At 38.8% G+C, this 19348-nt stretch overlaps 1 protein-coding gene across 2 annotated transcripts in view; it reads right to left on the reverse strand.

Moving 5' to 3' along the window:
• LOC122572279 (dipeptidyl aminopeptidase-like protein 6) overlaps positions 1–19348 on the reverse strand; it is a 116493-nt gene that overhangs the window by 34404 nt on the left and 62741 nt on the right. The gene's annotated exons all lie outside the window — the stretch shown is intronic.

The raw sequence follows: 19348 nt of genomic DNA on the forward strand, positions 1-19348 counted from the left end.
CAACTGAACACGAGCTTCTATTATGTGAATAAAATATAATGGATACGCGAAGGATTTCTCAGTTCGTATTATATGAATTCCAATTATATAAACTGTTTTGTTCCCCGACAAGTTCAAGTAAATGGAGCTTTACCGTAGAAGTATTACGATGGATAGTATCACTTAAAATGGGGAATTTTTCTTCGTTAACTAGTCATGGAATAAGGAAAAGTTCTTTCATCAAAGATACATAATCTCCTTTTTCTTCATTCTTAGTCTCATTTTGTAAGATTACTCTTGTAAACTCTATCAGTATTCGCTATTTGATTTCAAAGCCAGGATAAGGCCAACTTTATTTTCTCCCATCTTCATCATTTATTTCCGCTTTCTTCTTCTTCTTTTCCTTTCCTCTCAACTACGGGGTATCAAACAAGACTATATAAGTACCAGAAACGATAACAAGGCTACTGTTCTGCGTTTTGCCGCTCCTTAAACAAGACACACGGCCCGATAAAGTTTCATCCAGTTAGAGAAGAAAGACTGGAGAACAGTTTCTGAAAGAATTCACGAAGAGCAAGGCGGAAGTGGATAGAAGAATAACAAGAAACTAAAACTGAAAATCGAATTGAGTCACGGCAATCGGTTAAGTTAAACACGAAGATAAACAGGGAATCGAAACTTTATCGAAACACGGCCTCGTCGTTTAGATTCCATGATCGAGTGAATACTGTGAATCATTTTCAGGTCGATTAATATCGATTTTCTGATTAGAGCTTCGGTCAGCGAGGAAAAAGGTTAAGGACGATTCACATGAAATGTCATGGTAATTTGCATGAGACGCTTCATCGACATTCTTGTCTGCCACTTCGTTAGTCTTATCTGATTTTTATTCCCGCCGGTGATCACGTAAATTATTTATAGCGTCGTTTCATAATTTTAATTTGGCGATAATTTTCGCTAATTATCAAGTTCCATTGCGTCATCGAATTTAATCAATTTGAAAATGATAATAAAACCCTGGTTTTTAGAGCTGAGAACGTATGTAGGGTAATAAATGATATACATATCCATTCATTATATATAGCCCTAAAAGTTAAAATAAATGATTCTACCATTTATAGCGTTTAAATTTGTATTTAATATAAAGTTTCGATTTTTTTTTCATTAAAATGTTAAACATTTAAAATCCTAAATTATCAATTATAATACATTTCATAACTTAACTCCACGATGTCAAGCAACGTCGATATGTGTCCTACAAGTTCGTGGAAAGCATGAATGGACACTTTGAATCATTGATGAGGGATAGGGACAAAGGATAATTACGAATTCTCCAGGGAATTAAACCTGAATAAAGGATTACACCGCTCGGCCTGTCCGCCATCCCCTATGAATAATTTAATTAAAGTCAAAATTTCCGGACGAGAACGCACACAGCCAGCCATTAGTTTATTTTCAATTTAAATTTCAAATCGCGATTAAGCCTGCGCAGCTATGTACAATAAATTCTAAATGCATGCGAGCTGCTGCAACGTACACTAAACTTAAGAAATGAATTACGAAACGATTAACACTTCTGTATCTCCACGTATACGAGTATTGTGAACTGTTTTATCAATATCAATATTAAACAGGAACAGAAGCTTTAGTAAAAATGAATCAATTTCTTTCAGTTTCTATTCTTATTTTCTAATCTTCTTTATACACCTAAAGGAAAATACTCTTAAACTTTTCGTTAAACAATGTTTCAATAATTAATGTTCTTGATAATCTATGCTCTGATAATCACGATTTTATCGCGCTATAATTCCGTTTAAGTATCCAGATATTCATGAACGAGATAGTACACATACTTTTACATCTTTATCATATCTCCGTCATCATAATGCACTCACGAGAGTTTAATGTTCCATCATTTCCAAATCTTCCACATTTAGACGTCCTTATCTACTCGTCGACCCTTCAGGAAGCTCCGGTGAATTTTCGAGATCCTTTACAGTTCAGACGAAGCACATCTCGCAACTAACCTAACGCAACATCGTGATCAGAACATCGCGCGAGTCCTTGAAAACTTAAATGCATCCTTCGTGGACGAACGTTCGCCGAGTACCTTAGTAGGTAGAGATTTTGAGGAAACTCTTCACGTTCTGGAGAATCGTCTGGATATACGGCTAGCTACAGATGAGCCTGAACTTATGGGACTCAGGAGACGTGGAACTAGGCCCGATACCTTGACACCAAAGAAGTATGTTTCAAGGGACTCGATAGTTGTTACTCGTATCGACATCGAGTAGGATTAGATTCTCCCCGAGGCGTTGAACTTTTGTCTCGAAGATGTTTCACTCGTGAGAACTCTGAATTGATGTAATAACAGCTTTACTCCAGCAGTCTTTAGTGGTTTTAGAGTTTTAAAGATAAATATTGGTATCTGTTGCGTTGTAGTATTTATTTTCAGTCGAAAAATGTACTTCTTTTGGAGATTACAGGATATTCTTTATCCTTAAATGATAGAATTCGGTATTTTTATTTCGGTAGAAATCGAACATTTTCTAAGTTCTAAACTTCGACGTGCTTGACATTTGAATTTCAACTCCTAAATTGCACAATTCGACATAGATAACCTTCGAACTGTAGAACTTGATATCCTTTGACATCCAAATTACAGCATTCCACCTAAACGGCCATTAATTTAGAGAACTCGATACGAACTCGAGAAATGACCCCCAAATTGGAGAACTCTATACTCTCGATCACCAAATTAGAGAATTCGATCCGAATGACATTTGACTAACAAAAACCTACGCTTTCCAAAGTATTGTAGAGACTGCATGTTTTGAATCAAAACAAAACCAGTCCATTATAAAGGGAAAGTTTCAATCTTCAAATTCATGGTAATCCAAGTCCCATAAAATATTCATTTAGCTCCATAGATACGAGCATGTATCAATTCGGTAACACGCAAAGACAAAGGACGGATGAGGAATAATGATTTCCCAATAATTTGCCTCGTTTCCCTTGTTTTTTTATACTAATATCTTTAAAAAAAGATTTTTCTAATAGTAAAACATTTATATAACTATATTTATATATTGAAATAATTATAATGGAATGGCTATATTTATATTGATCCTCCGCGAGTAGGTTTCTTACAGTCAGCACGTTACGTACAAAATTTACGAAATTCGAAACCGGATGATCGCTAGATCAACCGCGGAGATTAACATTCTCCGCAATATCAGGCGCTCATTCGGTAGACCGCCTGAACGCGTTCCGGAAGCGACTGTGAAACATAGATCGTGATAACGAACTAGCGATTCAGCTGGCGGGAATTTATGGGACGTAAAAGGAATGCAAAGAGCAGGAAATACGAACGGCACGAGAAACGCACGATACTTCCTTTCCGCCTCGGATTCATCGTCCTTCCACTCTTGCGCTTCACTCGCAGCACGCCTCCACCATTTAAATTCTCGTGATTGCATTTATAAAACTGCGTCGCGGAACAGCGATTTAACTGCCGTTGCCTGCCGGTCATTAACCTGAAACTTTTATTCACGCTGCTATAGACCAAGCGTCATTTTTGTCACCGTAGAGAATGGCGCATTTTACGTTTTTGTATCACGCCATTTCCATCGTTTATCATGTGCTCCTGTCTTTCGATGCGTGTAACGAAAGTGAAATATCCGAATCTCTTCTAAGTAAGAATGGTGACTTCGATTATTTTAACTAAAGAAATAAAAGATGAGAAGACATCGATACGCAAGCTTAAATGGTTATTAACCATAATATAAGAGTAATATATAATATAATAATATAAGAGTAACAGATTAAGAAAGGAAAGGGCAGTGAGAGTTCATAGTTTGGAAAATTAAGGCTAAGAGTTATAGTTCGGCTGTATATTTTATCGAATACAGCAAGAGTTATGGTACAACCAACTTGTTATTGTCATCTTAATATTATTAACTACAGTTATATTTGATAACCTCTCTATTCAAGCTCTGCCTTATCAAATATGTATTTCCTTTCGTTGTTATGACGAGAGTGAATGAACCAAGTCATACAAAGAATGATCCACGTGATCAACATTTGAAATTGTCTGGACTATGCAACTTAAGAGGACACCGTTTCATAACGTTATCGCGTTTATTGTTTATCATGGCCACCATAAACGGAGGGCATTCTTTATGCAAGCGCTGGTTACCGGAAATCTTATTATAATCTGGGTGGCGCTTTTCTATTGTTCCGCGCATCGCTGTCTCGTAAAGAGAAATTGGATGAAAATACAGTACATGTACGACCGCATGCATCATTTCTGTTTCCCGTGACGGTTCGATGTGACACGATGTCGTAAAAGTACTATGTATCTGAACCCGTGGATTTCAATACGCCAATGTTTTATTGCAGAATCGCAAAATTACTGTTTCGACATGATACCATTCCGCATCCTACCTTCTATTGAACACGTTTCTATAGATCCAATGTCCCGCTCTCTCACCACCTTTATTGACCTTCTTCTTTAAATCGTCTTGCCTCCTATTATCTTAGCATTGAAATTTACTTAAGAATTTCTGGTTATTTAAAGACTCCAAGAGCAAAGTATAATAAATATAAGTAGAAGACATTTTAACAACAGATGGCAAATTTATGACATTTTGTGAAAAAAATGGTGTATCTAATATCAGAAGTACACTTTTGAAATCAATATTTTTAATATAATTATTTTTTATTATCCCATCGTTATATGGAATTATTCCACTGCTCCACAATTTATATTTCCACTTTAAAACGGTTCATTACTATAAAATCTTATATTTTTCTCATCTTCGCGCTTCGAGAAATTATTCGATGATTGCAAAATGAATTATCCAAGAACTCGGACAAGATTCGTCGAATACATCAAGTCGACCGACAAAGTCGAGGATCAAGCCAGAGGGCAGCCTCGTCCAACTTTTAACGATATTATCGTCTATCCAGCTGACGCGGTGTCGAGGGTACGTCTATTAAATCGTTTTCAAGATCTTCTCGCTTTCTTCGCCTGGGATTGAATTGCATCCATCGCGCTCAGTCCAAGCTGACAAAAGGGGATGGGGAAAGGAGCGTTTGCGGACAAGTTAGATAATGAGGGAGCCGTCGGCTGGCCAAAAGCTATTGCCCGAAGGAATCATTTAATTACATCACCGGCTTCTTTTCATTCGTCAGGAAGCCGATAGGAAGCGGTCGAGATTGGCACCGAGGCATTTTGAACTTTTCAACGTCCGTGGCGAACGAGTCACGCCCCCTCCAAGACGGATTAACCTTAATTAAAGTTCTGCGCTCTATTGTCGCAACTCTGCTTTAAACATTGTTTCCCGAGTTGCACCGAATTTTCACTCGAGACGACTTTTCATCCTAAACGAATCGTCCGAATTTCAGAATTGATATTCTGGACACGTCGCTGCTCGTAGTTGCTCGCAAACGAGCAAGTGGCGTGACAAGCAGAATTGTTTCTTTTTTAGGAGGAATCAGAGCCGGTTCTTTTTTCAGTTCTATTTTTTTATTGCTAGACATGTTTGATTGATTCGGTGAGTTTTAATTGGCAATTGTCGAAATTGTAGAATGGAAACGGAACGATGGATGTCGGTATTTTTGACGAGCACATGCGAGGTTTGTAGATTCCTAAGGATACGGCGAAATTTTTCTAGTTCACCAGCTTTTAAACGTCGAAAACGTGGAAATTTTAAAATTTCGCGGAGTTAAGTTCGTTGGACGAAATTGAATTCTACATAAAAATTTTACACGAATCTACGTTAGATTCAAATCTAAATTGATTTTGTAATTAATTACCAACATTCGTGTACCGTCATGTATAGCTAAAATATCGGAATACTTAATAGCGATAGTGTATGTTACAATCTAATATATTACACAAGTTATCCACATGTCACCCAACCACTCTAATATATCACCAATGGTACACGTAGCATTGTTTCAGAACCACTGGTTCAGTCGGTTAATAACTTAGGAGAATACAGTGTTGCGTACATTGCAGCGTGAAAGGGTTAATTCCCAAACGAACATATTCGCGGGTAAGAACAATACGCTACAATGCTGTCAGAAACTAATGTGGTAATTAGGGCAGATTTCATAAGCAGTTCCAAGATTAACCGCATACAACGATTGATAACAACGGATGAAGAAAGGCAGAATCACAAGAGCAGCGTGCAAGCAACGAGAGGAAAAACGGAAAGAGGACGTTGTCCTGGTGAAAGGGTTACCACGTTGCTCCCAGGTCGTGACGTCAGAAGGGGATGTATTACGTCAGTAGTGCGGCAGACTGTGTGGGCTCGAAGCTTCGCTCGAATGGTGGTAGGATGGTTGCTGGAAACCAGAGGGAGAGAAAGAGAGGGTAGGCAGAGCAGCGAAGGGGATGCAGGCGCCGTGGGGGGACTGGGGCAATGGTTGACGCAAAATAAGGTCGGCCACCCCGGATTTCATTCATCAGTCACAGTCCACGGTGGCCAGGCTAACTGGATTAATCCTCCACAGTTGTCAGCCCTGTCTAAACGACAAAACCGAAATCGCAATGGAGATTGATGGCAGACGCGTTTCACGCACGTGCGTGTTTCAAGTTGTTCGAAAGTTGCCGACGAATTCGCTCGATAGATTTATCTTCAGAGATTTTGTTTCTCCGTGGAACATTCATGATGCTGTCTCAGTCAAAAGGATTCAATCAAAAGGAGAATTCAATCAAAAGGAAAAATAGGATTTTTGACATAACTGTATCTTTGTATTATTGGAAAATGTCTTAAGTTTAAGAGAAATATAACAGAATCGCTATTGACATGATATTTAAGTATAATCAAAGAATTTACTCATAGAAATTTTTTAGTAAATGTTCAAATACATTAGTAAGTCGCTACATAAATGAAAGTAAAAATCGTTCTGTATTATAAAAGACATGTACGTATTCTTTTAGCAAATAATTATGTATTCGATATTTGAGGATGTATATGTAAGTACGTCTTTCGTAGCGAATGAGATAAAACGTTCCAAATCTTTCTGTTTCTTTAAATAAGAACAAAAATCGAGGCATAAAAACTCGAGAACCTGCAGGATTAAAATAACGGGACTAGTGTCTCCAAGCTGAATAACGATTCGCGTATTTTTGTCTCGCGATAACGAAATTTAAGAGGGATTTGTATTGTGCGCAATAAAAAGCTCCTTTTTAATTATTTGATGTTTGAATATGTTTTCTACCATTGTACTCGCGCTTTTTCTTTGACATCCAAGATGGAAATCGCTAAACCGAGAACTTCGTTGCGGCGGTGCGACGTTTTTACGATCTGGCATTCGTTAAGCGTCTCTGGCAAAAACATTTACACGGGACATGGTAAAAAAGGCAAAGTTCTTACGCTAATCGAATTTTCACACAGCTCCGTTGAATAGATCCCGCGAAATGTCGTCAACGGCTGCTTCTTTCGCACGGAGTCCTGTCCATTTCCTTTCGCTCGCCAACCACTTGGCGCCAAATTGGTTCGTTAAAGTTTTCTTGCGACGCGTCTTTGAGGGACCTTTCTTTCTTCGTCTTTAACTGCCAATTTCAGGCGAAGATCAACCGTTTCCTATCTTGTCGTTTCACGAGACATCGGGACCGGATAAAAGCTACCGGTCTCCTATCAGAAATTGAAGATAACAAAGGTCGAAAGCGATGTGGAATTCGAAGCGGATTCGGCGGGCGAAGTGGAATGAGCCTGGTTTTGGCCAGACAGTCTTCGAGTCTAGTCTCTAAACACAGTTATTTCATTTTTAAACTGAAACATTGTATAGACCTATAACATTAACTCGTAAAACAGTTCTATATGGGTTTCCTTTACTAACTTTCAATAATATACATTTATTTTATTATTACTCTGAAGATTTTTTACTATTATTCTGTCAGTAACGTTTGAACACTTATTCAGTTTCATAGTGGTCCATGTACAGTATACCTTTCAACGAATTTTTCACCTTTAAAGCAAACTACGCTATAATAACGCAATAAATATCGGCCAGCGAAAAGAGAAACGAATGAACCTTTGTTTTCGCATAATGCCATTTACGTGAAAAACGACGTACCGCGAAAACGTCAACAGCGAGGGACTCGCGTTCACGAGGTCCTTCAATATTACAGCGGCACGTGCAAATGTAAAACGCGTCAACGTAGTAAACACGTTTATAATCATTAATATCGGTCCATTTTCCCGTTCTCCACCGTCCAATTTTCGGTCATCGTCGCGTCGCGATAAACAGACACGAATTTCCATCGAATTCGATCGTTTATCTACCGAAACGTATCGTTAATTTTCCCTGAAACTAACGAACTTAGCCGAAGTTTCGCCGTGCACTGCAGCCATTATACGATTCCGTAATTGCATTACCAGAAATCCTCCCAATCCTCCTCGGAAACGATTCGCGTTTTCGACGAGTATGATTTATGGTCGGCGCGAAGAATATCGCATGCACGTTCGCTGGAGTTCGCTCTGTATATTTCACGATAATTCCGCCTCTAGCACGTTTCGGCAGATATATTCGACCCAACCGACTCATGGGTCAGGAATACGCGTTACTGCTATTTCGTGACTTCCAGTCTCCATCGCTGGCCTGGGCCCTGTCTTTACCCAGTCGTGCGCGCACATTCAATGCGTTTACGATGAGTGATTTACTGCGAATCGTTACTCGATAGCTACAGAGTTTTTTTTTTTTTGATAACTTTTATCACAAATCTTTTATTAGTTCCGTCAAATGTCAAATGCTAATTGGACTACGAAAGCCTAAGCATTCTTCTTTATCTTATCAAAATATTTCTTGACCAGAACATCAATGTTACAAAGAATTTAAGCCCAAAATTTGTACAGATTCCAAATGCAATTGGGATCTTCTAATCGATATTTAACATTGATTGTGACGTATATTTCTCAATATTTCTTGCGACGCGCGTGTGTTAGTTTCGTGATATCGGGAAGTTCTATCGAAAGCAGGAAGCGAGGTTAGTGCTGCGGATATTAAGGCACTTGCATTTGCGACTCGTTCGACTATTTATAGAAGCATGTCTGTAGAACGGATGACAATATTTCTCGTGAAACTCGATAATTATAAATATCTTTTTATATGACTATTCTACATGATTGCGGGTTTACCATATATTATGTCATTTTTAATAAAGAGGCTTCTATTCGTCGTTTTAGCCTCGCTATAAGTTTGTGCATCTGACAAAATTGATGTTGACTTTTATTAAAGCATAATTCTGTATACGCATTCGGTTTTGTTATGTTACTTCAAGTCTAATGGTCTTTTATATAATATATTTGGATACACAGTACAGGTGGGTAGTCCTAGTCCTAATTTACAAGATACGATTAATAACATAAAATGTCTTAGACCTGTCGTTCAATTAAGATTAAAAGCACCTCAGACTTTAATTAATTACAATGGAATTTAATCATAATTCTGCTCGTGTAGTATACATCATTACACATTCAACGAACATTCAAGGGATCCTTGTAATTTCGAGGTGATTCATCGCGTCGTTTCCCGGAGGTTAGAACTACTTTATCAGCACACAAAAGCCGATTATAGTTTCCAGTAACTCAGCCTCTAGAAGCGTATACTACCCTGTATAGATCTAAAATGATGTCGTTTCAGTTAGCACGAAAGTTTTCACGACCGTCGTTCCGTTGCTTACACGCTGTTTATTCGTTCTCGAAGAAACAACGTTCAAATGACAAGGACATTCAAACAGTTACTTTCAACGAAACTGATATTTTAACTCGTTATCTCGCTTCAAACAACTCAATGTATATAGACTTATCAGTAAAATCAGGTGAATTAATATCCCTTTCTTAAGGATATTAATAATATCAACGACAAACGAAAATAAACGACATTGGTGTTACATGTATAATGTTACGTAGTATTACGAAATCCATGTCATGCCGACGGATTCAACAAGTGTTACGTGTAAAAATCGTTGACTTAGATCGTCTACTCGATTTATCGAATGATGCTGATCAATTTTATAAATCGAGACACAGAAAAAGAATGATCATGTACATTATTCTTTTATTCAGATATATATTTTACTGTTTGTTATGTATACCACTATACATTCAAACGTATTTCTCTAAAACACCGAAAATTTTACACAAAAGTTTGTTGATAACTCGACAAATCTAGTCGCATTGTTCTGCTTTTAACACAGCCCATTACCAGACTCGAGGATTGCAACTACCAATTCCCACCCTCGTTTCCCCATCGAAGCATCTTTTTAATTAAAACGAACAACGAAACCAGCCATCTCTGCAGACCGTCGCAGCACTTTCAACGACCATCCAGAAACGTAGGAAGTTTCGCCGTGAAGTGAAATTGCGAAAACTTCGCTCATCCACGAGCGTACGGGCCGTATTCACCAAATCGGAATTCCATTGGCCCGATGGCCGAGCGAGCTTCGACCATAAATACCTGTCCACGCTGGGAACAAAGTTAGCCTGTCTTCCGAGTACCGCTAATCAATGTTCCATCAGAGTTGTTCCACGGCGCAAACAAAGTCATTTGTCCTGGCGGATAGAAGACACCGTTGTGAGAAACGACGATGATAGATGCACGCGTACGTGGACTGCAGCCAGCTACTGTAGAATAAGTAATTTGCCACGTCTGTGAAATAGATAATGCGATCTGTAACTACAGGACTGATCTGAGCGTTGAATCGTCCTACTTTTTGTGTAAGAGCTATGTCGAGGCAGTTAGAGCTCTTTCGCACGAAGATAAGTACTGTTGGTCTTTTAGAAGGCGGCATATGGAAAGAGTGCGGATCCGATTGGTTATTTTCAATAGATTTAATACAGTGATAAAAAGAAGCGTGTATGGTGATCGAAAGTTACACATCACAGAATTATTCGAGCCGTTTCATTGCAGACAAAGGAAATAACACAAGCGGGAGTGCTGGCTGCGGATAAAAATTGCCATGTGTGTGGTTGGGTACATTTGTATACATTATATATACATGAACGATTGTCACACATTTCAGGATGAGCGTTATTTTACATGTTCTCTGTTTCAGTCCACTGCGTGGCAATGTTGAAAACGGTCGAGAAAAATACCGCTTGTCTGCACCGGGTTTCAGTCAGGAATAGATCATGTTATTGTTAGTGAGTGTGGTACTATAATGTAGAAAAAGAAGAAAAAGAGCATAGAGAAAAGGGGGAGAGAAAAATGTTTCAACCGAGACTTCAAATGCTCATCATATAACGCTTGCCATGATATTAAAATATTGTTTATCTTTCTAATTGCATGTTTTTTTTACAAAACTTTGTCAGCTTATAAGCTATTTTTAAGACCGGGAAAGTAGAAAACGTTCTTTATAATAAACCTACATATTCTCATAGACTAAGTAGAGAACCTAGTCTAATCCATTAACATCATAGAAGCGAATTCACGGGAACCTCGTCAGGTTAAACATCGAACGGTTCATCAGGAATCAGCTTGAAGCTGGTTGATTTTTTTAGCTTCTGGTACCTGACCAATCTAATGGGATTGACGATCCGAGCCGCGTCAGCAATCGTACTTTTACGAATCAGATCGACCTGGTCGTTGGTACTACGCTATTGTTTGCGGCGCAACGGTTTTCCAGGGGCATTAACTACTCGGTTTCCGGAAACGAGCGCGTTTCAACGATCACGCGCGATCGTCCGTTTTAATCACATGGTCGGCGATGCCTAGAAATATTCGTTGCAGCCATTGCTACCGTTGTTTGTATCGATGTGCCGAAGAGAATAATTGGAAAAGTTTCTGTCACGCGGTCGATAACTCGTAGAGAGTAAGACAGAGAGCGAGAGAGAGAGCGAGAGAGAGAGAAATAGAAAATCGAGCGGAGAGTTTTCTCGTCCCGGTATAAAGTATGAGTTTGTAATTCTCGAAGCGCGTCGAGCGAAAAAGCAAGTTGAACGAATTTGTGTTTGTGATGGAATCCATGTTTTATACGCTCGACAGTGGTCGTTTTCGAACAGTGATGGAGTATCCAGTGTGCCCTCTGAATGGGTTCTCGGAGCTCTCGATGATGCTTCTTAATTGCTCGAACTTAGTAATTTTTCACCGTAATAACCATGAAATAACTAATTATTGTGCTTCAGACACTGCGGTACTTAAACTAAGAATTCGAATAAAACGATAATATATCATTTTGGATAATTCCGAGTCGTCAAGAGAGTCCATCAAGCGGTGAGTCATAAACCAGCAGCAACTCACACCATCGGAAAGTTTCAGGATCCGCAGGAAAACTTTTCAACACGTAAAGTGTCGTTAATATCGAACATTTGGGGAAAACTTGGATGAAAGTTTCTCTTTTTTGCCAAGTATCTTTTTCCTCGTGGACGATTGATGGAAAATATATTACGATCGTTGGCGAAAGTAAATCCGGGTCGGCGTGTACGAAGACAAAGGGCTTCGATTTCCCGAATTACGCATGAAATCTTCCGAAATCGTCTTTCGTGAGAAATGTGACAGGCTGCAGCGCAGCTGGAAAAGACGGAATCAAATTGTGTCTACGAAGGGAAACGCAAATGCTGGGGTCTGGTGTCGTGGCGCTTAATTAATCCATAAAGCTCCTATTTTCATTAGCTTCGTAAGTCTGCTTCAACGGTGTCGTTCGCCGCGCCGGCTTTAATTATAAATTACGCGGTCGCTCTCAGCTTCCCTTCCTTCAGTTTGCCGTCGCCGATTAACGAACAACAAACAAACTGAAAACAAATGATTCCTCATAGAACACTAGATAAGTCGAAAAATTCTGACGCCAGATTTTGATTTATTCGCATATTTCCATATTTCCAACTTTATTTGTGAATTTACACAAATTAGGGGTCCTTTCTTTCCACTAAATTTCACTCTTAATATTTACAAAACTCTATTCGACGTGAAATTAAATTCAGAATATCCACATGCTAGTACTATCTCGAGTTTCTATTTATTTTCACTCCGTCTCTTCGTTTCCCTATAAATATTTCCCGAAAATCCGAGATATATCTAGAGTAACATGTTCCATTTGCGTTTTCAAGCCTGCAACGAATTAATTTCTTGCGAGTCCAGGTCGACCGTGTACTCGCACGATCTAATCGGTTTATTAATTCGTAGAGCTACCTGTTGTTCGTACACTGGCTGTCTGCCGCCTTATTAATCGGATTAGTTCCACACAATACCTTAAATCAGTTTCTCACATGTAAAATACCTTCTTTTTCTCTTCACAGGACGATGTTTGTAACCAGATGACACGATTAGGTGACTCGAATAATCTTGTATGACTAAATCTTCCAATTATCCGCTTTGTTAGGCATTATCCAAATTAATATATGAGTTTACCATATTTATACTTGGCGGTGCCTATGGATGGAAATCGGTTCGCAATTATTTCCAAAACAAAAATGCACTGATAGAAATAACGACAATACATAAAGATAAAATAGGCGAAATTTCATTATTAGCCATTTGCAAATTTGATCACGCAGCGTTTCGTGATAAAAGACAAGCGTGACGTATCTATTAAGATAAACTGCACACTATTTGCATATCAAGTCTAGTATTCGAGGCTATAACCGATTTAGCGTCTTAATTGCAATTTCAAAATTAACCTCGACTAATGTATATAAAAAGTTACACGTTTTAAAGAAGCGTACCATTATCTAGCGAAACGATGCAACAGCAAAAAGATCAGGAAGCTCTAAACAACTCTGTTACGTCGTTTCCTCAATGTCCCTTTTTTTCGTACAATGGCAGAGTACAGAAAGCAAAGAGATGTTTTTCAGGCATGAAATAAATGCGTCCTAGACCTGCAAGGGTCGACGAGGAAATATTCCCTTCGGGACAGGCGTTGTCGGCCGACGTTCCTTTAATTTATGAGCATCGTGAGCAGCAACGAAATTATTATCCACGCCACGGGCCTCGACTGCGCCTATAGAACGCTGAAAAAGAAAGCAGCCGCGTTTGTACCAGTCGTAGAAATAAGCAGCCGGCATGTAGCCAACGTGATTAATCTCTGGCGAGACCGATCCATTCGAAAGAGGATAGAAATCTGCAACGCGTACCGTTTCACACGACGTGGTATAAATTAATGAGATTGAGGGGAACCAGAATTATTATTACGTGAAATATTTATTTTTTCAGCTGGCTCCATTCTTATTCGTCTATTCCACTCGTTAATAATTTCTCTAATTACGTACATTTCGTGGATTTGATAGAAAGTTGACACATAATAAATAATTACTTTGACGTGTATCCATAAAGATTATACTTTAAAAGCGAGCTATTTACTAGAATTCCAGTGAATAATTATTCTATACAATTTATATATTTATGTATAATACGTCTATTTATAGTATATATATTTAATATGAATAAACATCAATGAATGATTAAAAACGTCAATGAAAAACATACCTCAAACACACTAAATACATAAGAAAATTCTAAATTAACAATTCAAATAATTGCAGAGTAGAAGCATGAAAGGTTTCTAGTTCATATGCTAACTCGTTTCTTCCTTTCCAAGATCCTTCCAGTTCCAAGATAAATCGTCGACGAAGAATAACGCATATCAGCTCGTTTCCTCGTGTTTCCTTAATTATATCTGCTTAACTGGGCGAAATTTAATTCGGGAATGTGGAACACTGATCTAGATCTAAAAAATACAAACGAAAATGCAGCGATTCGAAAGAGCGACGAAGCACAACGGAATTCCGCGGATTCCCAAGCGATGTACGTTCTTTCGTAAAAATTCGATGACTGACTCCAGCTTGGAGTAAAGAATTTTTCGAAAATATTTCTATAGTTCGAAGGAAGAAATTGTTGGAACAGAAAGGATAAAGAGAGGTATTCAAATACTGGTCGTGCTAAACGCGGAAGACAAGGAATTTCAGGACGCAACAAAGCCAGTTACAGCACGTAAAAAGGATTCCCAGGCTTTTGAGAAACAAAGATGAATTTATTCCGTAAGCGTCGCTAACATTAGATTATATTTATTGTGATCTCAGTTACTGACAGTAGAAACACTCCCGATTGTATTTCCGTTCGTTTATAACAGAAAGGTGTATTCTCATTGTCTTTACAGTCTCTGCGGCGAACACTTGAGAAAATTGAAGCTTTCATTGGTGTTCCTGGGTGCTTCGTCTCTCCTGTTGCGATTCGTTTCAATTCACTTCGAATTTCCCGGAAATTTCATCCTTTTCTCGTCTCGATTTCAACACTGTGACGTAGTTGAATGGGTTGAAACGATTACTTATCCGATAAATTCTGGTTACAAAAATTGAGAAGGACCTTGATATTTTTAGAGCATGATACAAAGACGTTATATAAGGAATATATCTATATTCCAGAAACTTGGTGAAATTCCATTTTTCTAGTCGTATCCTTTTTCGTTTGTCAGATATAAAAATCACTATTCAAGAAGATTTCAACGTATTAATAAACCACAATATACAAATGTTGTAAACAATTTATTTATATTTTGGAAATCCAATGAAACTTCGTCTTTCCAATTTTGTTCTTCGTTTATCATTAACGTATTCAAGCACAATGCAAGTTAATTTCACTCTACAGCATAATGCATAATGTTTACCTCTTTTAATTGTTCTTTAACACTTTCACGATGTATGTATAGTATTCCGTTATATCGAAAGTCACACCAGGCTCGGATGATCATCCACGTCTGGGATACTTGGATTTAAATTCGAGGATATTTCAAGGAAATATCCTTGATGCTTGCAACTTCCGCAGAACGTGAAACGCGTACCGAGCGAACCCGAACGACTTTTCTATTTCCGTCGAAGACGATTGATGTCTGCCTTTGATGCACAATTTGTCCGAATGCTCTCGTGAGATTAATTTATAATCGGAAACGAGAAGTTCTAACGTGCCATGCAGACGTCAATTCGACGAATTCGGAACAGTTTTCGGATAGTTCGTTGACCTTCCATTGTTCGTCGCCTCGTTCGAGTTTGTTTCATGAATATGGCCCGAGGGAGAAGGGTGGAATTTTATTCGTGCTGCGGTGGAACCATTGATTGGGGAAGTGACGGTTAAGACATGAAACAGCAGCGCTCTTTGACGCAAGAATTTTACTATTAGAAGTTATCTGTTATAAAGGGTTCGACGGGGTACACTGAAGTTTTCAATCATGTCTATGAAATAATATTATTACCACATGTTTATTATATTCAAATTATCATATATAAGATGTCATATATATAGGCATTGGAAATTTCAGTGGTTCACAAAAGTATTCGAACATTTGTTAATACGATATTTTGGAAGTTTCTCAGCACTATCATGATCACGTTAGTCAGGTTTTCAAGTCAATCACGAAAAAAGAGTACGGATGATTCGGCTGAACGCTATTAACGAGCCACAGTCCAGCGTTCCGGAAGAACAGTCGACGGCGAACCGTGAAATATTTTCGGAACGATAAAATTTTTGCTCGTTCTCCGTATCATTCGGTTTCCACTGGACTAAATTAATTACCGTCACGACGACAATTACCATCGCCATCGGTTACGGGAAGCGTGATCGCATCCGATATAATACGCGACGAGATTATCGATGCTTCCTCCGTTCGCGAACCAACCTCCACTTTATCACGCGCTCGTTTAACAGTAAAGTTTTCGACTAGATGTCTATACTCTGCGCCATAATATCTTTTTTTTACAACTTTTCATGGAATTTTATCGCAGAAATTGTTGAAGCATTAATTTTGAATCAGCTGTTCGTTCAATCTTCAGCCATTTTGTATCAAAATACCTATCTTTACGTCCAAATGGCATAAAAGCCAGGAAATTGACAAAAATGAACGTATCATATTTTTCTCGTGAGATTCTCATATGATAAATTCAGCATAGTATGACTAGTGAATTATTACCGATATCATTGTTCGAAACGAGTGTTTCACGAGATGTATGATTTCCACAAATAACCCCTGGTAGTAATTTCCGGAAAAAATACGATGGAAAGATGGTTACGGTAAACAGAGCATCTGCAATGGAATCGATCAATAAAATAAACCTGTTTTTACAGAAATCGTTGAGCCATCGCGAAATTGTATTTTATCGACGAGAGAGTGATACTCAGAAAAACGATACACGTGCGAGTGCGGCAGTAATTCTACCCAAAAAGTGCTATCTACAAATTCCTTTTTCCTCTATCTTGCCCTGTGTTTTCTTTCCTGTTTTAATTCTATTTGGGACAAAAATGTATGGAACGATAGTTGTTCCACATAGACCATTTTTTTTTATGGTTTCGATATATTTGGCGACTGCACTTCGGCTTTTGCAATCTTTTTACTCCCTCCCTTTGTTCTCGCCTTCGTCTCTTTTCCTTTTTTTTTAATTTTTTTCACCATCTCGCCGTATGCTATAGCACGTTCCAACGTTTAATAAAACAAATACAGGGGAATTCAATTATCGAGCAGGACAGAGCAGAATGTAGCTACGTAAGGCTAGAGCAAAATTGCGATGGTGCTTCAGGTGGATATTTTAACGGAGCTCGCCAACAACCAACGCCATTAGCTAAACAATCTTATCGCTATCTGTTTTGCATTCGGTGGTAGCATTACTCTTATTTTTCCATCGATGTATATATCTCTATTAGACGAGCGGCTTCTTCATATTTTAGGGGCCATTGTGTTTTATCGGGACATAAAACTTCATTTCCGGCGGCCATCTTGCTGCCAGCCAATTCACCTGAATTTGCAACGCCAGCAACACCATCTAGAAAATAAGAACGCGAGGAAGGTATTCCTTCGATATTCAACAATACTTCGTTTCTTTGAATATTTTCCATTTAAAATAAAAATTTGAACCATTCTACAGTTATTTCGAAACTATTCAAATTCACAAAAAATCATTTCAGGCAAAAAGGACACCCACGATATTACATGTGCATAAACATCAAAAATCGAAAGCCACAGATACGCTTTATGAACAGCAACAAGCTCTTTGATCTCCGACGTATCCACTTTCAAAGTTAAACGCTTTGCTTTCCATGCCGAAAACTAGTCCAGCCTTGGGAATATTCGTTCGCTCGAAAACTTCGACCCCTTTCTCTTTGTCGAAGAGGGTTCGCGCGAAGAGCCACCGATGCACGCAATATTTCGTCAATTTCTTCCCACGGTTGACCTATCTTCCATCGAGAACGCGAATTCCTCCGGAGTCTTGGTCCCAGTGTGTTCGCGATGTTTGCTTTCGCTCACGCGCGAAAACAGCACGAATGCACCGTGCCACGGTATCGCTTCGATTTCCGCGGCTGAAATGGCTCACTGCCAAACAGTTCTTTCTTCGTCTGTCTCTACGAATGTTCGACACACCGGCTAGATGGCGGAAGGAACAACGTTCCTAACAAACGAGCAAAGTTTCTTACAACGTCGTTAATTTTTCTCCTTGTTGCCCTTCTGCCTTATTAGCCTCGTTATCGTCGTTCTTTTGGAACTGTCGGTGTCAGGTTGTTAGATTTCGTTCTCTGTTGCGAAGCTGGTTGGATTTTCGTGACACGTACGTCTCCGTTTATAAGTATTAAGTATAAGTAAACTTCACGAACTTCTTAGAAAAATCTCTACACTATCCAGCACTTTAGTTCCGAGTTCGTCGTGTCAATAACACAACGTCTTCACCACCCTGCACCACCCTGCACATCCAAACTACCATCGCAGATGTTCAAACTCTCTATCCGGCAGGATCGTATCTTCGAAATTATTCTCAAACAGCCACCGCAAGGCCGAAGAAGCTTTCCCATTTCAGAGAATATTATCTACCAGAGAAGATCAAGAATCCATAATTTCCTTTAAACAGCATTTATCGTTCGTCAAAATGCAAATTCCTTCAAGGATTCTACACCTTATAAATCTCACAGTTTAAACAGCCGTCAAATTGCTCTTAATCAACGTACGTCGTTCTTTAACTAATTAACTGCGAAATTTAATTGTAGAAATCTCTCATGGGGTTAGATCGTGGAGTACGTAAATAAATGCAAACGACGACGAGTATATACGTCAAACGCACCGAAATAAAGCTTTTGTTTGACGCGTGTACTCGTCAAACGCAGTTAAAACAAAGGATCTCGTGCCTTACAAATATCACAATTCCATCCTTCTTTCGTCCTCTATTTTATACTGTTCCTCTTTTCCCCCTTTGGTTTACTTTTTTCTTTCTTTTTTTATTTCTGCGGCTTGTGAAATGCAAAAGAGTGGGACCAACGGGAGGACCACTTCGTGTCGTCGCGCACTCCAGCATTCAGCGAGCGGAACTTCTGCTGTGCACACGTGCTCCACTTTTGCGTTCACACTCATTCCCACTCCCGCACTTTTTTGCATATCTTGTTTTTTCCG

The sequence above is a fragment of the Bombus pyrosoma genome, linkage group LG11, assembly GCF_014825855.1.
Source record: "Bombus pyrosoma isolate SC7728 linkage group LG11, ASM1482585v1, whole genome shotgun sequence".
Lineage (NCBI taxonomy): Eukaryota > Metazoa > Arthropoda > Insecta > Hymenoptera > Apidae > Bombus > Bombus pyrosoma.